The 18936-nt window shown below is 34.8% G+C and overlaps 1 protein-coding gene across 33 annotated transcripts in view; it reads left to right on the top strand.

Annotated features, from left to right (window-relative positions):
- Positions 1-18936, top strand: part of RIMS2 (regulating synaptic membrane exocytosis 2) — a 583728-nt gene that overhangs the window by 64765 nt on the left and 500027 nt on the right. The gene's annotated exons all lie outside the window — the stretch shown is intronic.

The following is an 18936-nucleotide window of genomic DNA, read 5'->3' as shown; positions in this document are numbered from 1 at the left end:
ATCCAATGGCATTTATAGATTCAGTGTAATCTCTATCAAAATTCCAATGGCATTTTTCACAGAAATAGAACAAGTAGTCCTAAAATATGTATGGAACCATAAAAATAGCCTAAACAATCTTGAGAAAGAACAGAGCTGGAGTGATCACACTTCCTGATTTCAAATTACATTACAAAGGGATGGTAATCAAAACAGTAGGGTATTGGCATGAAAACAAACACACAGATCAATGAAACAATAGGGAGTCCAAAAATAAACCCATGTGTATATGGTCAATTAATTTACAACACAGGAGCCAAGAATATACAATGGGGAAAGCATAGTCTGTTCAATAAATAGTGTTGGGAAAACTTTACACTTATTATGTAAAATAACGAAGTTGGTCCCCTACTTATACTATGCACAAAAATCAACTCAAAATGGATTGAAGATTTGAACATAAGATCTGAAACTATAAAAGGAGAAGAAAACATAGATGGTAAGCTCCTTGACATTGGTCTTGTCAATGATTTTTTGGATATGATACCAAACCACAAGCAATAAAATTAAAAATAAACAAGTTGGGACTACATCAAACTAAAAAGCTTCTGCACAGCAAAAGAAACAACAAAAATGAAAAGGCAACCTACAGAATGGGAGAAAATACTTGCAAACCATATATTGGATAAGGTGTTAATGTCCAAAGTTTATATAAAGAATTCATACAACTCAATAACAAAAATAAACAGTCTGATTTAAAAATGGGCAGAGGAACTGAATATTTTTTCCAAAGAAGACATACAAGTGACCAACATGTCTATGAAGATTCGCCCAATATTGCAAATCATCAGAGTGATGCAAATCAAAACCCCAGTGAGATAGTACCTCGTATCTGTTAAAGTGGCTATCTTCAAAAAGAAAAGAGATCTCTCTTGCCCCATGTAGTAGGCTGGATAATAACCCTCTAATATGTCCATGTTATAATCTCTGGACTCTGTGACTATGTAAATACATTACCTTATATGGCAAAAAGGACTTTGCAGATGTGATTAACAATCTTGAGATGAAGAGAGTATCCTGGATTAATCAGGTGGACCCAATGATATAATCATAAATATTCTTACCAGGGGAAGACAGAGGGAGATTCTACTACTGGAGAAAATATAATGGGTGAAGCCAAATGCTATGCTTCTTGCCTTGAAGATGAGTTAGGGACCATGAACCAAGGAATGGAAGGACTACAGCTCTAGGAGCTAGAAAAGGCAAGGGAATGGATTTTCTCTTGGAATCTGCAGAGAAAGGACACCCCTGCTCACACCTTGATTTCAGCCCAGTGCAACTGATTTAGAGCTTTTGACATCCAGAACTGTAAGAGAAGAGATGTATGTTGTTTTAAGCCCCCCTGCCTGCCTAAGAAGATAAGAGATAACACGTGGTGGTGGATGTGGATGTGCAGAAAAGAGAACTCTTGTGTACTGTTGGAGGGAATGGAATGTTTAGCTACTATGGAAAACAGTATGGAGGTTTCCCAAAAGAAGAATTATCATATGATTCAGCATATGGGTTTATATCCAAAGGATATGAAAATAGGATATTGAAGAGATAACCTGCACTCCCCATTTTATTGCAGCATTATTCACAATAGTCAAGATAGGGAAATAATCTGAGTGCCCATTTATGGATGAATGGATAAAGAAGATTGTAATGTGTGTGTGTGTGTGTGTGTGTGTGTACAATAGAGTATTATTCAGTCATGAGAAAGAAGGAAATCCTGCCTTTTGTGACAAAATGATGGACCTTTAGGTCATAATGCTGAGTGAGATAAATCAGACCTAGAAAGACACATGCTGTATGATATCACTTATATGTGGAATCTAAAAAGTCTGAACTCATAGAAATATAGAGTACAATTGTGGTTACTTGGGGCTGGGGGTGACAAAACTAGGGAAATGTTAAAGGGTACAAACTTGCAACTAGAAGATGAATAAATTCTGGAGATCTAATGCACAGCATAGTGATTATGGTCAGTAATACTGTATTATGTACGCTAAAGTTACTGAGAGATTGAATCCTTAAATCTTTTCAAAAAAGAAATGATAATTATGTGGCTCAGTAGAGGTGTTAGATAACACTAAGGTAGTAATCGTATGGCAGTGTATAGATATGTCAAATCAACATGTTGTACGCCTTAAAAGTTCACAATGTTATATGTCAATTATATCTCAATAATAAAACCAAACCAAACCAACCAACCAAAGATGATGGGAGATTGTTGTTTTGGTATCCTATCTCCTACTACAGGTTACTTTCAGTATTTCTCTCTTACAAACCACGTTGCAGTGAACATGCTTATATATTTTGGATTGTAGGGCATTTGCACCTCTTTTAGGTTTTTCTAAATTGATATTTCTGAAATTTATCTTTAATTGAACTTTTTTTTTTTGTAAAAGTTTCCCAAAAGCTTTTTGGGAAAAAACACCCTTTTTTGGTAAAAGTTATTGTAATGTCCTACTAAAATAATAAGTCAGTTGACTAGGGACAGTTTCTAAATAGCAAAATTGTTGAGGATATTAGTACCACATAAATTTTATTTTATGAAATATTTATCTAAATTAATATTTTTAATTTTGTTAACTTACTTGTTACTGAAATTTGACTGTGAATAATAGTTTGCCCTATTGATTTAGGTATTCGTCAATTAGTATGACAGCGAATACCACATAAGCCTTTAAAAAATTTTGTTTTGTGGTATATTTGCCTAACCGTGAACTGGATTGAGTAGATTTTGGTAAGTTACCAGGTAGTGAATTAGCTCTGCTTATAAATGTAAATGTCTGACTAATTTTGATAAATTTAAATCTGACCTCATTTTGAATTTCATTTAATTTGTTACGTAGTTACTGATTCTTGTTATTTTCTAATAAATTTAAAAAAACCTACGCAGTCATTTTTCTTTTTTTTTTCATTTTGCTACTGTTTTTATTGTATCCATTTTTCAAAGACACAGTTTACACATTGCCAAATGTTAATAACTTTGTAGTAATTCCATCACTGATTTATTGAAATCTCTTGGAGATAATTTTTTTATTAGTACAGAATGTGAAAAAGATAAATAAAAGTTAGCTCCTTGTAGTATTAATTTTAATGCATTTTTCTGCTAAGACAACATAGGTTTTCCGTAGCAGGGTTGTGTACATAAAGTATTAAAGAAACTAGGAAACCATTTGGATCTGCAAAGAATTATAAAACAATGTTGCAGAAATTAAAATTGATTCTAAATTCTGGCAGTGGGAAATTACCAAATAGATAAGGAGCATATGTTTATTTACTCAGTCAAGCATTTTTAATAAAAACAGGTCAACATTATTGGTAGGAAAGGAGTGCTAATTAATAAAGCATAATTAACAAAGACCACATTTTTTCAACTACAGAGTTTTAGCTGCATATAAAGTTCTAGTTCTCTGATAGCCTGAGAGAACACATATAAGAGCACATGCCTTTCTGCTCTCATGCATGATGCAGCCAAATGCCATCAGCCTTTTTTCCTTTCTGGCATAGCACATTATTTTGTGTTGGCCTTGTTTCCTCTTATGTGCCTGTTTCTGCTTTCCCTTCTGGCTCTGGCTTCATTTAGCCTCCTGCTTCAGGTTTGACTTGTTTTCCTGGCTCTGGCTGTGTTTATCTTCCATTCTCTGCTTCCTTTGTCAGCCCAGAAGGTCCTACACCTCCTGCCTCTCTAAAGTTCATTTCCTTTTCTCTGTTCAATGGTTATACTTACCTTCTGGCCCTAATAAACCTCCCTCTTCTGACTTGTGCACACAGAATTACAATGATTTGAAACCTATAGGGTGACCCAGCCACCTGTCACATCTGCAAGTCTTAACCTACTCTCTGAAACTTTAGGAAGAGTCTCAAAGTCATGGGGAACTCAGAAGATAGAGATTTGTCCTGAGGTTATAAGGTGTAATCTATCTCTAGTTACTGTTAGAGGAGTGTTTTTCACACTGGGTCATGAAATCAATTTAGTGGAAGTATAACTAGCAATTAATAATAAAGATGTAAATGGAAAAGAAAAGATATTATTGTGCATTGTCCTTTGTAAGTATTGTTTAATGAAATTTTATTGTATGCATTTATATAAATATATATAAATATATACTCTATGTAAAACTTTATTATTGTGGGTCAAGTCAAAAAATATTTGAATGTCATTGCATAGAAAATTTACTTTCAGCCTTGGTTGCCTTCAGATGATACTAATTCAGAGATCATTCCTGGGGCGCCTGGGTGGCTCAGTCCGTTAAGTGTCCAACTCTTGATCTCAGCTCAGGTCTTGATCTCAGGGTCATGAGTTTGAGCCCCGTGATGGGCTCCACGCCTGGAACCTACTTAAAAAAAACAAATCAAAAGAGATCATTCCACATGGTTATGATCAACTTTAGAAGTATATATAAAAAAACCTTGAAAGAGTTGGTGTGAACTACATCAAATTTAGCAGAAGCCTTTGAATTCTATCACAACCTTTGCATGAGCCCTAGAACAACATTACCCAGAGATGCCTGACTTAACACTTCATCTGGTGAAGCCACTGTGAAAACTGGGATTCCAAAGTGTAATTCAGCAGCATATGGGCATTTGAAGCTCTGTTGCAGCTCTTCTGGTCTTAATGCTACATTGGAAGTGACTAGGCTAAGAGGATTGCACTGAAAGATGTGTAGATATTGAAGTCCTTATTCATCTTCCTATTGAAATCTTTTTTTTTTTTTAAGATTTTATTTATTTATTTGAGAGAGAGAATGAGATAGAGAGAGAGAGCATGAGAGGGGGGAGGGTCAGAGAGAGAAGCAGACTCCCTACTGAGCAGGGAGCCCGACGTGGGACTCGATCCCAGGACTCCAGGATCATGACCTGAGCCGAAGGCAGTCGCTTAACCAACTGAGCCACCCAGGCGCCCTGAAATCTTTTTTTTTAAGGTTTATTTATTTATCTTAGAAAATGAGAGAGAGTGAGAGAGCATGGGGATGGGGAGAGGGAGAGGGAGAGAGAAACTTCAGCAGACTCTGTGCTGAGCATGGACCCCAACACAGGGCTTGATCTCATGACCCTGAGATCCTGACCTGAGCTGAAATCAAGAGTTGGTCGCTTAACCGACTGTGCCACCCAGGGGCTGCACTATTGAAATCTTATAGAAATCGAATTCATTGAGATAATGATTTTTTTGTTTTGTTTTGTTTTGTTCAGAGTTAGGGAGAGACAGCTGAAACAAAAGAATGTTCTCAAAGGCATATTAAAACTGTCGTTCTCCCTTTCCTCTTCCTTTTTTTTTTCTTAAAAACAAGTACCACTACTACTACCAACTGTTGAGTACTTAAAATGTGAACCAGGACTTTTCTGTCTATATTTTATTCAAAGGTCAACTTTGTGAAGTAAATATTGTTTTAATCCCCATTTTTACAAATGAGGAATCTGGCTCAAGAGAAAGGAGGGCATTGTCCATGGTATCATAGGTAGTGGTGAAATCAGGGTATAAACCTAGCGTGTCTGACTTGAGTTTGCATTCTTAAATCATGGTGATTATGGTAACTCTTTTTTTCCCTCTCAAGTTTCATTTATTTATTTATTTATTTATTTATTTATTTATTTATTTATAAAGATTTTATTTATTTATTTGAGAGAGAGAGAGAGAACGGATGATGGGGAGGGGCAGAGGGAGAGGAAGAAGCAGCTCACCTGCTGAGCGGGGAGCCCCACATGGGGCTCTCGATGCCAGGACCTTGTCGTCACGACCTGAGCCAAAGGCAGATGCTTAACTGACTGAGTCACCCAGGCGCCCCCCTCTCAAGTTTTAAAAACTGATCTCTGTAGTAAGACAGATCACCAGAATACACCTAAGTACAGTTGATGCTTGTACAACACAGGTTTGAACTGTGTGGGTCCACTTACATGCAAATTTTTTTCCATAAATACAGTACAGTACTGTAAATGTATTTTCCAAATAACATTTTCATTTCTCTAGTTTACTGTAAGAATACAGTATATAGTCATATACAAAATGTATGTTAATCGACTGTTTATGTTATTGCTAAGTCTTCTGGTCAACAGTAGGCTATTGGTTAAGTTTTTGGGGAGTCAAAAGTTACACACTGATATTTGACTCTATAGGGCTTGCCACCCTTAAGCCTGTGTTGTTTCAGGTTCAACTATAATTTCATTTTTTTCCTTACAGTGAGTTAATTTTTGTGACATCATCAACCAAAACATGCATTTTTCCCCCCATTGATTTATGATACTAACTATTCTGTAGGTTTTGTTTATTTTAATCACTATGGCTTTGTACGTTTTAGACATTTATTTTTTTATTTTTTTTTTAAAGATTTTATTTATTTATTTGACAGAGAGAGACACAGCTAGAGAGGGAACACAAGCAGGGGGAGGAGAGGGAGAAGCAGGCTTCCCGCGGAGCAGGGAGCCCGATGTGGGGCTCGATCCCAGGACTCTGGGATCATGACCCGAGCCGAAGGCAGACACTTAATGACTGAGCCACCCAGGCGCCCACGTTTTAGACATTTAAACTGCAGTGATCCTTAGAAGTGGGTTCCTTTTTACATTTAGCACCAACTTTGTCTATTTCGGATTTAATTAATCATTATTTTCCTATTTATGATCCTTTTCTCTTAGGCATTGAGAAAAGTTCCTCTTACACTCTTGTGCTGAAAGTCATCCAATGATGTTTATTTAATGTGATAAATCTGCCTAGAGGTAGGGGTCTGAACTTGGTGACCCCTAGTCCCTTCCTTTTTTTTTTTTTTTAACTTAAAACTCTGGTTTAATTTTCATGTCTGTAACAAGGAAGTGAGTCAACATTTATTGAGAGCCCATTATGTGCCACTCATTGTATGATGTGTTTGTGTAATACTGCAAACATAGAGAAAAGTTTAGAGAGTAATAAAACATGTGCCATGCATTTTCCCATTACTTTATTTAATCTGACTGTCACTTTATGAGGTAGCTATTTCAGTGTCCATTTTTATAAATGAATTATAAAATGGTTAAATAACTTGCCAGGTAGTGAACCTTGGAGCCAGTGTTGAAACCCCCTGTCTGCTTGACTCCAAAGCCCATACTCTTCCATATAAAAACTGGCAAAATTAAATTGGGAGATCACATTGTTTCTTTATTAACCTCCAATATGTCACACCAAATCCCTCATCATCTTCATTTTCTTTGAGTGTCTTATGGATGGCAAGAGGGACTTAGTGTTTTTCTGTATTCTTTTTCATTTTTTTCTGAAAAACCTCATTATTTTAAGTGCTCTCATATGTTGTGACAGCAGGTTCCTTTGTCAGCCATCCTGTTCAGAATAAATAACCTGGGCTATGCCAGCATGATTTATTGCTGCTACTTCCTTTCTTTATGTTTTGAGTAATTTTATCATAAAAGGATATTAAAGTATTTTAGGCATGTGCAAATGCATGAACAGCTAGAGCAGTTCAGCTGGCTGTTTGGCTACCTGCCCGTGGACAGTGCTCCATTGGATGGCAGAGAAGAGAAAAAGGAGAATAAATATGGTTCTTCACACAAGATCTGTACAGGATCGTATCCCCATTTCTCCTCTAACGATCCCCGCAGAGAACTGCCCCAACATTTCAAAGCATCAGAGAATTTATACATATGGGTTATTTCTGTTCTTTGAGCAACTCTGTCATTGTGATGAGGGCAGAAAGAACTTGTTCAGCAAGTCCCCTCGCTGAACAGGTGGTGCTAACTATAAATCTCTTCCTTGGGAACTTTGAAAATGGATTTTACATCTAAATGTGTAAGATGGTTTAATTTTTAAACTGCCTATAAGCATAGGGTACACCAGATGTTTCTTCTTTTTTAAACCAGACGATATCTTAAAAATATCATATATATTTAATTACATTAGGGAAAATTTGAAAAAATCGAGGCAGGAAGCATAAAATCACCCACAATCTTGCCACTCTAATAAAAATAGTAATAATATTTTGATGTATTTTGTGCTTATCTTTTTTTAAATCTTATGCATTTGAAATAAAAAAACCTTAGAGCTAGTCTCCCAGATAATATCTTAACACCTCTTCTGGACCCAACATTACGTGATTTACAGTGATGATGCTGAGAAATTTCCAAATGTGTATATTTGTGTCATTGTGTGTATTCACTTAATCAGATATAGATACCCTTCTAATGTGGACTGATTTGTTGTGTTTACTCTGAGTTATTAATTTTTATAATCAACAACGGAAAAATAGTTTTTCAATCTTCACAATTTACTTGGTTTCTCAATTGCAAAAAGTAATGACCCTATTTTTTGTGAGCACTTTTTAGATTTTTGAGGATGTATTTTTCTCTATAAATCTCTTGAAATTAATGATAGTTTTTTTTTAAGGGGTTTGATGCTATGGGAAATCACCAAAGTTTTTGGATTGCTTCTCCCTCTCTCTCTCTATATATAGATCAGTTACTTTTGGTTTCTGTGATAGCACAGTTAAGTAGTTGTATTCTATTATGTAATTTAGGTAGCTAGAGAGACATTTTCAGTCTTATTTTTGCAACCGCATAAATATGACCAAACTGTAGATAGAGGTCTCAACTATGCACCCATTCTTCCTGATGTTTTTGAAAGTTTATTAGGTGCCCAGCATTGTTCAAAATTCTTGGGTCCCATGGATGAATAAGACATAATCTCTGTTTTCAGGGGACTCACTTACATGAAATTATTAGGACTTTATGTACTGAATTTAATATTTTTGGTTATAGTAGTTTACTATTTTTATTTAATTTTTATTCACATTTTCAAATATAATACGAAAGTTACAAAAAATTTGCAATGAAAAGTTTCTTTTCCAAACCTTTCTCCTATCCACCTATTATTGTCCTCTTCTTAGGAGAATATATACACAGAAATGAAATATAAATATATATATATTTTAAGATTTTGTTTATTTATTTGAGAGAAAGAGAGAGAGGAGGGGCATAGGGACAAGCAGGTTCCCTGCTCAGCAGGAAGCCCGACGTGGAGCTCCATCCCAGGACCCTGAGATCATGACCTGAGCCGAAGGCAGACACTTAACAGACTGAGCCACCCAGGTGCCCCGAAATATAAATATTTTAAAATTGGATAATTAAATATTGTGAATTTAGTTTTGAAAGGAAGTTCAGTTTTGAAAAGTACTTTCACTTATTGTGTAAGCACTATGTGCACTATTTAATCTTTTAAATATTTTTTATCCACTATCACAATTTTACTAATTACAAACAGAGGCTCAATTAAATAATTTGCTCATGATCACATAAATACCAGGGAACATAGCTAAGAAATAGGATCTAGGTCTGTCTAAATTCTCCTGAGCCCATTTTCTTTTCACCAGCTATTTTATACAAAATTAATGCTTTGGAATTTCAGTTGAGTTACTTTAAAAGTTTTTAAATTGATTTTCCCTCAGAAAATGGTTAGGAAATAGATCTTTACCCCAAACTGATAATGATAAGCTTGAGTAACTAGTGAAAGAAATTTGGGAAAAGATATATGAAGAAAAGATTATAGTTTTTAAATGATACACTCAAGTATTTAGTTGTTTATGTTAATATAAAAGAAGAATTAAAAATCATTTTGTTTTAAATTTACCTTCCACTGTGGATATCTATCTATCTATCTATCTATCTATCTATCTATCTATCATCTATCTATCTATCATCTATCTATCTATCTATAACTTAGAAAAAAATTAAGCTTGCATTCTTTGAGCAAATACCATCTGGTATTGAAGGAACATCTTTGGTGTCAGGGGGAAAATAATTTGGCATTGAAAAGTTGCCACATATATAATCCAGATTGATTATGTAACATTTGTGGACTAACTCTAATATGGAAAGGACTTCAGCATTCATCGACAACCACCTTATTGACTTAACAGTTTGATGAATGTTCTCTTCCATTATTCATAAGTATTCCAGGTATTTGTGAGTGGCTTTTTCTCATAGGCAAAGGTAGTGACAGCTATAATTTAGGAGCCATAGTTTCTAAAATACTGGTCTGTTTGCTGTGAGTAAAATGCCAAAAAAATCAGTCCATTTATAGATGTATACAAATGTTAAAATAAGTGGCATTAAATAGGAAATTATGTAGTTGTTAATGAAAATGTTCATATTTTCCCCTGAATATGGCCAGATATTTACATAGATCTTGTGGCAGAAAGGTGCTTGGCCCTTTTTAGGAACTAAAAGAGAACCAGAGTGACTGAAGTACAGATTAAGGGGGTGATTCTGAATAGATGGGGGCAGATGGTAGTAATAGCTTTAAGCACCAATGGTAGAGGTAGATGCCCTGAGAAAGTGTTTGGCCTCTTGTCTGTCTTATTATTTGATTTTACATTTACAGTAAAGAGTAGAAATATTTCAGTATGTAATGTTTTCTTTGCCCTTTCTCCCCATTTTTGTAGTTCTGATATTATAAATGTTTGGTGGCTTAGTTTAATTTTAATCTTTTCATAATATCCTCAGCCTCCTCTTTCTTTAGAATTGGTTCCCTAACAGTAATAACATAGTCTGTAATATAGATGGGCTGGACTGTTGGGGAACACAGTCCTTTTCTCTTGAGTTAGATTTCCCAGAGCAGAATCTTCCAGACTTTATGCTAGAGGGCATATGCCTGGCTTCTAGTGCGCTGGGGACCATGTTGGGGAAAAAGCTAGGGTCTTAACATTCATTATGTAAGATTTCATATAATTTGTCTGTGTTCAGTGTATTGCCCCTGTTGTGTATCTGCCTGGTCTCCCCTAGTTTAATCATTCTGTTTTATCTTCTCCAGAGAAGATGCTTGTTAAGCTTCTGAGGAGGCTGGGGAAAGGCATGGAGTGAGTGAGGGAATCCGGGTCCTATTGTTCGTGAAGACACTGTCACTTGTTCGTGAAGACACTTTCAATCTATTTTCAGTCTCACTTTTACTCTCTATTTCTAGAGATACCTGGTCCTGCCAATTCTTGAGCCTTCTGGGATTCTATGATGTTAATTTGCCTCTTTTCTTCATTGCATTAGGATTCAGCTTTTCAGGACTGCTGATTGAAGTCAGTTACCACTTGTCTGTCTGCTTGCAATTCTATAAATTTTACTAGCCTTGAGCCCTAACCCATTTTAACAAACAAACAAAGAAACCCTGTCATTGAGGGAGTTTTGGGGAGACAATGAAACTAAATGCTTGTATTTATAGCTCCACTTTTGATTAATCTAATTGTTTGAGCGCAATAGCTCTAATTTATTAATGATATTCTATAGGCTTTCTTTCTCTCTCATCATTATCATCTCTATCTATAATATGTAAATATGCATAACTTCAGACTAATATCTTTGACTCTAAATCCAGCACTGTAGGCAGGGTTCATTCATTTTAGCCTCCCCTCTGTTTATTTGTAACTTCTTTTTCTGACAGTGAGAAACCTGGCTCTCATTATCTACAATCTATTTAGTTATTGTTCACCTCCTGTCTGCATGCACGATAGTTTCAGAATTGCTAACCTGTGCAGTGTGCAAACAAATTTACCAATTAGTGTACAGTGTTTAAGTATAGTTCTTTTTTGTCTTTATTATTGGAAATATCTACTTAAAATATCCTTTCCCATTGTTGCTTAGAGCAGCAACTTTTTCTGAATCATTGAGGTTTATTATCCATTTTCCAAACAGAGTTGGATTCATTTATCATATTCTGCATTTCATCCTAGGATGCGCCTGCCCTTGTGGTTGATTATTTAAAAATTTATATACATTAAGATTTACTCTTTGTGATGTATAGTTCTGTGGGTTTTTACAAATATATATGGTCATGTATACAGCAACACAATATCATTTAGAACAGTTCCAACATTGCCAAAATTCTTTTGTTTGATCTCTATGTAGTGGATTCCTCCTTGATCTTAAGGGGAAGACTTTTAGTTTTTCATCATTAAGTGTGATGATATCTGTAGCTTTTTTTGTTTATCAAATTGAGGAAATATTCTCAATTCATAGTGTGTTGAGAGTTTTTTTATGAATGGTTGTTGGATTTTGTCAAATATGATAGATGATTTTTCTTCTTTGACTTGTTGATGTGATAGATTACACTAACTGATTTTTGAGTATTGAACCAGCATATCTGGGATAAACCCAACCTGGTCATGGGGTACAATTGTTTTATACAATGTTGGATTCAATCTACTAATACGTTGTTGAATATATTTGCATTTGTGGTCATGAAAGATATTATAAATTTTCATTTCTTTTAATGTCTTTGGTTTTTGTATTATGGTGATGCTGTTCTAAGAGACTGAGAAAGTGTTCTCTTAGCTTCCTTTTCTGAAAGAGATTGTAGAGGATTGGTATAATTTCCTATTTAAATGTTTGGTAGAGTTCACAAATGGAACCATTTGGACCTTGGTGATTTCTCTTTTGCAAGGTTGTTAACTATTGATTCAATTACTTTAATAGATGTTAGACCTATTCAGATTATCTATTTCTCCTTGTATGAGCTGTCATAGAGAGTATCTTTCAAGGAAGTGGTTCATTTTATTAAAGTTATTAAATTTCTGAGCATAGAGTTATTCTTAATATTTATTATCTTTTTTAATGTCATGGGATCAGTAGTGATGGACCGTCTTTCATTTCTGATATTAGTAATTTGTGTCTTCTCTTTTTCTTGACTAGCCTAGGCTGTAGCTAGGTTTATCATTTTATTGGTTTTTATAAAAAAGCAGCTTTTGGTTTTGTTGATTTTGACTATTGATTTTCTATTTTAAATTTCATTGATTTATGCTCTTATTTTTATTATTTCTTTTCTTTGTTTTACTTTAGATTTAATTCACTCTTCTTTTCTAGTTTCCTAAGATGGAATCTTAGTTTATGGATTTTAGACCTTTTTTTTTGCATCCAGTGTTGAAAGTTTTGTCTAAGTATTGATTTAGCAGCATCTCACAAATTTTGGTAGATTGTTTTTCATTTTCATTTAGTTCAAAATACTTCAGAATTTTCTCGAGACTTCTTTTTTGGTCCAGGTGTTATTTAGAAGTATATTTTTCAATCTCCAGGTATTTTTGGATTTTCCACCACAGTTTTGTTATTTGTTTCTAGTTTAATTTCTTTGTGAACTCAGAGGAACTTTGTATGATTTGTATTCTTTTAAATTTGTTAAAGAGTGTGTTAGGGACCAGAATGTGGTCTAGCTTGGTAAATGTTCCATTTGAACTTGAGAGTAATGTGTATTCTGGTATTATTGGATGATGTATTAGAGAATGTCAATTAGATACATTTTATTGATGATGCTGTTCATTCAGCTATGTCCTTACTGATTTTCTGCCTGCTGGATCTGTCAATTATTCAATCGAAGTGTGAAGTGTTATAACTCTAACAGTGGATTTGTCTTTTTTTTGTGGCAGGTCTATCAATTTTTTTCTCTCATATTTTGACACTCTGTTGTTAGGCACAAACACATTAAGGATTATTCTGTTTTCTTGGAGAATTCACCCCTTTGTCATTATGGAATGCCCCTCTTTATCCTTGATAATTCCCTTGCTCTGAAGTTGACTTTGTCTGAAATTAACTAGATACTTCAGCTTTCTTTTTATTAATGTTAGTATGGTATATCTTTCTTCATTCCTTTGCTTTTAATCTATCAGTGTCTGCTATCAGTTCTTTCTAGTATATACCCAGAAGTGGAATTTCTGGATCATAAAATATTTTTAATTTTTTAAGGAAACACCATACTGTTTTCCACAGTGACTATACTATTTTGCATTCCCACCAACAATGCACAAGGGTTCCAATTTCTCCATATTCTTACCAACACTGTTATCTTGTTTTTTTGATAGTAGATATCCTAATGGGTGTGAGATGATATCTCGTAATAGTTCAAATTTGCATTTTTCTAATGATCAGTGAGATTGAGCACCTTTTCATGTGCTTTTTGGCCATTTGTATATCTTCTTGGGAGAAACGTCTATTCAAGTCCTTTGTCTATTTTTGGACTAGGTTCCTTTTTTGGTGTATGTTAAGTTTTAGGAGTTCTCTATATATTCTGGATAATAGTCACTTATGATTAGATATAATTTTCAAACATTTTCTTCTGTTGTGTGGGTTGCATTTTTACTCTGTTGATGCACAAAATTTAAAAATTTTTGTGAAGTTCAATTTGTCTGCTTTTTCTTTTGTTGCCTGTACTTTTGGTGTCATATCCAATAAATCCTTGACAAATCCAATGTTGTACAGCTTTTGCTCTTATGTTATCATCTAAGAATTTTATAGTTTTAGATCTTACATTTAGGTCTTTGATTTTGATTTAATTCTTGTATAAGTTAGGTAAGGGACCAACTTCATTCTTTTTATGTGGATATCCAGTTTTCCCAGTCCCATTTGTTGAAAAGACTGTCCTTTCCCCATGGAATAGTCTTGGCACCCTTGTCAAAAACCATTTGGCTATATATATGAGGGTTTATTTCTGGGCTCTCTATACTATTTCACTGGGCTATGTCTGCCTTTATGCCAGAACCACAGATTATCTATAGCTGTGTAGTAAGTTTTGAAATCAGTATATGTGAGTCATCCAGCTTTGTTCTTTTTTTTTTTTTCCAAGATTATTTTGGCTATTTAGGGTGCCTTCTGATTCCGTATGAATTTAGGATGGGTTTTTGTATTTCTCCAAAAACATTGGGATTTTGATAGGGATTGCATTGAATCTGTACATTGCTTTGGGTAGTATTTGGGTATTGGTCTGTAGTTTGAATCCCTCTAGTGAATTTTTTATGTTATTGTACTTTCATCTCCAGAAACCCTTCTTCATTTTTTTTAGGTTTTCTATCTCTTTATTGATATTCCCACTTTGTTCACACATTTTCTTGACTTTTCCCATATCTTCCTTTAATTCTTTGAGCTTCTTTAAGATGGTTGTTTTAAAGTCTTTGTTTTTTTTGATCTGCTGTCAGGTCTTTTTCAAGGACAGTTTCTATTCATCCTTTTTTCCTTTGAATGGGTAATACTTTCCTGTTTGTCTGTATGTGTTAGGATTTTTTTTTTAATTGATAATTGGACATTTGAATCTAATGTGGTAACTCTGGAAATCAGGTTTTTTCCCTTCACTGGGTTTTCTTGTTTTCTGTTATTATTTTTGTTTATTTTGTGTGTGTGTGTGTGTGTGTGTGTGTGTGTGTGTGTGTGTATTTAATTGTAGGCTGTCTCTGTGCTGAGGATTATCCTGTGGTATAAATTTAAGGTCTTTTCAGGTCTTTGCTATGCCTGGGCCTTTCTCTGGGCATGTATGGTGACTTGACTTTCTCTCATACATGCAGTTGCTTTTGAATGTTTCAGTCTTTAATGTCTGGCTCCCAAAGGGAGAAAAATTGAAAAACAGAGCAGGGTGGGGGGGTGGGATGTGCTGGCCATTTAAATATCCTGGAAATCACCTTAGCCAGAAGGGGGAGGGCTTCAACAGTGTGAGGAGTTCCAACAACAATAGCCACCCAGTTTTTTGTCTGCACCTCTGAGATAAGAAGCAATAGCCCATGATCTGAAGCACAAATCACTGATATTTGGAGGACAGAGTCCTTTTTACCTATCCAGATCCCTGCAAGCTGTGTGCAGGTTGCTCCAGGAGCAGGTACACAGCAGTGTGCTATGGGTCTGGCATGTGGGAATGGGTAGCTGATATTATGCTAAGAGCCCAAGTTGACCAAAATTAACTGCAGTGTATTGTTTAAGTCTTCTCCCGAAGTTGAAAGCCTTCATTAGACTCCAAATTTCCAAAATAGTTACATCGGACAGATTTTGCCATTGTTGTCTAGGTGGGGAGACAGATTTCTATTGCTTCCTACTCCATCATCCTCCCAGAATCTTCTCTATTGTCTTTATTTGTATTTTCCTTTCTTTTCCTTCCTTCCTTTCCCTTGTGTTTCCCTAGAGACTTTCAACTAAATAGTGTCTAAAGCTTGTAGTTCTTTTAGTTTAATGTCGTCATTTTTCAGGAACTCTATTGATTTGGTGGTAAGGTGTTGATATATGAGAAGCATTCTGTAGTCTGTCTTTTGGTGAGCCTGAGTTAGGTATTTCTCTTTCCCCATGTTGAAGGCTAGAGGGGGTATAGTTTTTGTGTGTGTGTGTGTGTGTGTGTGTGTGTGTGTGTGTGTGTTTTCTCCCACATCAAAGGCTAGAAGAGGTAATTAACTTCTTCAGGCTTGTTTGGTTTTGGTAGAACCCCAATTATTTAGGCTTTGGTAAAATATTTTCCCTTGAGTTTAGGATTGGTAAGGAGAGTAGAGAGCTCTGGGAATATTTCATAATGGTTACTTTCCCCTTCTCCTGCTGGATGTAGGAGGAGATTTTTCTTTGATTTTCACAGTGAGCAACTGGAAGGGCTCCTGGAGATAAAATTTATGGAAATGTGGTGGCAAAACTAAGACTGGGACCCCTTGGAATTTTAAACTCTCAACCCAGTCCACACTGAGTCTCTAGTTATTGGTCAGTTATAGTTAAAAGTATTTCTACAGATAGTAGCTTCAGGTGTGGGCTTCTGCCCCTTGGCTCCTACTTTTGGTAAAATGTGATAGTCTGTATCTATTTGTCTGTTTCTTTCATTTTCAGGGCAACAGTTTATCTGGTAACCTAAATTCTTTGATGGCTCTAAGAAGAGTTGTTGATTTTCAGTTCGTTCACCTTTCTGCTTGTTGTAAGGATGGAAGTGATGATTTCTAAGTTTTTTATGTATCAGACTGGAAACTGGAAGCCCCTCATACACTTTTTGGAATGCAGGAATGTAGGTGTTCATTGTTAATAATGTTAGTGTATTGTAAAAGAAATATATGATATGATTACTTTTTCATATTACCAGTTCTTAAATGATCTCATCATGAATTTTAATTATGTCCAGACATTTTGAGGTTTGATTTTATTTAAAATATTAGGAAAAAAGGAGAATAATTTTATACTCTTGATTGTATTTAAAGACAGGGTAAATTTTTTTAATATAGTGTTTTGTTAGTTTTAGGTGTAAAATACAGTGATTCAACAATTCCATACATCACCCGGTGCTCATCACAACAAGTGTACTCCTTAATCCCCATCACCCATTTAACCTATTCCCCCATCAACCTCCCCTCTGGTAACCATCAGTTTGTTGTCTATAGTTAAGAGCTTGTTTCTTGGTTTCTCTCTCTCTCTCTTTCTCTTTTGCTCGTTTGTTTTGTTTCTTAAATTCCACATATGAGTGAAATCATATGGTTTTTGTCTTTTTCTGATTGACTTTTGTTTAGCATTATACTCTCTAGCTCCATTCATGTCATTGCAAATGGCAAGATTTCATTCTTTTTTATGGCTGAATAATATTCCATTGTATATATACCACATATTCTTTATCCATTCATCTATTGATGGACACTTGGGCTGCTTCCATAATTTGGCTGTTGTAGACAATGCTGCTATAAACATCAGGGTGCATGTGTCCCTTCGAGTTTAGTGTTTTTTATATTCTTTGGGTAAATACCCAGTAGTGTGACCGCTGGATCATAGGGTAGTTCTCTTTTTTAATTTTTTGAGGAACTTCCATACTGTTGTCCAGAGTGGCTGCACCAGTTTACATTCCCAACAGTGCACAAGTGCTCCTTTTTCTCCACATCCTCACCAGCACCTGTTGTTTCTTGTGTTGTTGATTATAGCCATTCTGACAGGTGTGAGGGGATAACTCATTGTAGTTTGATTTGCATTATCCTGAGAGTAAGTGATGATGAACATCTTTTCATGTGTTTGTTGGCCACCTGACAGGATAAATATTTTAACTGCTTTATTATGATACATATTTTATTTCACTTGATCTTAGCCAAAAGGCCGAGAAGCGATGATACATATTTTATTTGGGAAGCTGATGTAAATGTTTGTATATTTCACATATATTTTACAATGCCCAGAAATACTTCCTGAATTGGTAATTAACATTTTTATGTCTGTTAATTTTTCAAGTAAAGATTTTGAAATTAGGAACTGATTGGTAGATTAATATCAATTTGTTTATGATGAAAACTTTGTCACTAATTAAAATAGCAACATGATTCCTTGCAGAGATCACCCAAGAATTCTTTAACAATATTGTTTCCTCATTTACATATTTATTTCAATATTTATTTATTTATTTATTTAAATATTTATTGTTTTTAACATACATATCATTTGGTGAAGGGTAATCTTGCATTGTTCTCCATTTTGATGAGCTGATATGGTAATCTTTCTTTGTCATTATCTGTTTGGGACCTATTTTGTTTTGAAATGTTAAGAGATTTTTATCTTATTCTGTAGGAAATACAATATGTTTTCAGGATAGACGCCAGTGTCACTCTAAGTTTTTTGTGTTTGTTTGGTGATAGGATATTTGGTGCTAAATACAGTCTTTATTAATCCATTATGTGACTATATTTAAATATTAAATGATGTGGCTTTAACTCTAGGATAAAACTGTTCCACTTTTTTGAAGTTTATGCAGAGAACACAAGATATTCCTTTTTGGTTTAATATAGAGATACATAATTACCAATTATATTTATCTATTGGGACACAAAAATGTATAAGGGTATACCTTTTCATTTATTGCTTTTATCATTATAAATAGGAGCACACTGGAAAAAAAAATCAATTTGATCTAAAAAGTATTTAATGCACAGTGTTAATATAATTTCCTTATGGAAGTCCTAGATTTTGGTGGTGAATTTTAGTTACCAATCCTTAGCCTTTCTTTGGGAAAGTAAAAGCTGATGAACTGATCATTGAATCATAAGTTTACCTCTCAGGACTGGTCCTAGGTAAAGTGTGGGAAGCCAAATTTCAGAGGAATCCAGTACCCTTGGGTATGATCTTTCTCTGCCTTGTAAATATCCAGTGCTATTTCAGTGAAGCACTGAGTTGATTATAGTTTAAATGCATTTTTAGTCTGTTATC

The sequence above is a fragment of the Halichoerus grypus genome, chromosome 5, assembly GCF_964656455.1.
Source record: "Halichoerus grypus chromosome 5, mHalGry1.hap1.1, whole genome shotgun sequence".
Lineage (NCBI taxonomy): Eukaryota > Metazoa > Chordata > Mammalia > Carnivora > Phocidae > Halichoerus > Halichoerus grypus.
This window is presented reverse-complemented; position numbering and strand designations above follow the sequence as displayed.